Here is a 1,795-nt window from a genome sequence, read left to right as displayed (position 1 = left end):
TTCTTAGTGTATTTAGTACAGAGCCTACAGGGTCTCACTACATAGATCAGACTCGTAGTGATCCTCCTGTTTTCAGCCTCCCAAGTCCTGGGATTACGGGCATGCGCCACCAGGCCTAGACTCAATCGCAGTCTCAGCGTGCTCCAGGGGCAGGGCTAGCACAGCATACCGAGGATCAAACCCTGGCCTCTGCGCTTTGCCTAAGCAGGTGTTTTAATCTGCTGAACTATCTGGCTGGCCTGGGGTCTTTGAATAGGTCACAGGATCTTGACTTTGGGGTCAGACCAAGGAGCATCTCAACCACATGTCTCTGTCAGGTTACATTCACAGAGGACCTGGCATGGTGTGTGGCCACCCTGGGCCACAGCAAGTATATAATACTGCCATTCAGCACATCTGTAGTGAGCCTGGAGCGCAGGGTGTTCAACCCTGGAGGGAGGAAAGCCTGTGTCTGAGGGAATCAGGGGCAAATAAGGGTTTAACACAGTCTTGAGGTAATGATCCCACATCCCCAGAGGGAGGCTTATTGCTCACTCCCGTTCAATTCTAGGCAGCTTTTGCAGAGCCCTTTCCTGACCCTCAGCCCTGTCATCCCCAGCCAATCAATAAGCTGCCATCAATAAGGTTGCCAGAAAAAAATCTAGGACACACAATTAAATTTGAATGTCAGCTATACAAAGAACACTCTTTTAGCAGAAGTATGTCTTATATATTGCATGGGGAAAACTTGTCCTTAAAGAGAAAACTTGTAATTTGTCTGAAATTCATGTTTGACTGCATGTCTTGTATTTTTATTTGCTAACCCTACCCACTAACCACCCAATACAATGGAAGCTGTCCTCTGTGGAACAGTTAAATGCCCATCTCCTCCACTGGGGCAGCCCTCTGCACAGCAGGCCACATGCACCAGCTGGTTTGATCCTCAGGGAGGGGATGCACAGGAACCGCTGAGGCAGCAGCAGGCACAGGTTCTTCGGAAGTAGGCAGGACGTTTGCTCTGGGCCTCACCCAATATCATTATCACCTCCATTCAACAAGCAAGGAAGCATTGAGCTGGTGCTTTTCAAAGCCTGAGAGAACAGGTGAATTGCATTGGGTCCCTCTTGGCTAGGGAGATAGCTCGGCAGTATGGTGTAAGTGCCTGCCTGACAAGCACAAGGTATTCTGAGTTCGATCTCAGTACAACATGCTGTGTGGGCCCAGAACCAGGAGTGGTGGTGCACGCCTATAAACCCAGTGCTGGGGAGACTAAGACAGGAGGATCACCATGAGTCTAAACTGCGTAGTGAGACTCTGTATCAAAAATTAAAAAATAAATAAATAAATGAATTGGATTTCTCCACTTGTAGATACTGAACTCTGCAACTGGTGTGTGTGTGTGTGTGTGTGTGTGTGTGTGTGTGTGTCTGTGTACTCCCTCCACCTCCAAAATGCAGATGCTGGAGAATCCCAAACTATACACTGAATGTACACTAGGGTTTTCTGGTATGTGTCATCTCCGTCTCCACCCAGCTCCACTCTCCAGCCTCACTCCAGTAGGGAGTTCCAGGGAAAAAAGGCCTTGTTCATGTGGAGATTTCCAGGAAGTCTCCAGGAAGGTGTCCAATTACAGGGAAAGTTGTCTCTGGGGTCCCCTCTTCCCTAAACCACTACTTTCCTGGGTCCCTAGGGATGACAGTGGTCACATGCTCTCGGGCTGAACTGCTCCCCTGCCTCCAGATCCCAAATATCTCAGGCCCCTGCAAGGAATCAGGAAAGACAGGGCAGAGGCTGGGGTCAGAGGCCTAGATGCGTT

This window comes from Octodon degus, unplaced genomic scaffold (assembly GCF_000260255.1).
Source record: "Octodon degus isolate 3935 unplaced genomic scaffold, OctDeg1.0 scaffold00093, whole genome shotgun sequence".
NCBI classification, from domain to species: Eukaryota; Metazoa; Chordata; class Mammalia; order Rodentia; family Octodontidae; genus Octodon; species Octodon degus.
This window is presented reverse-complemented; position numbering follows the sequence as displayed.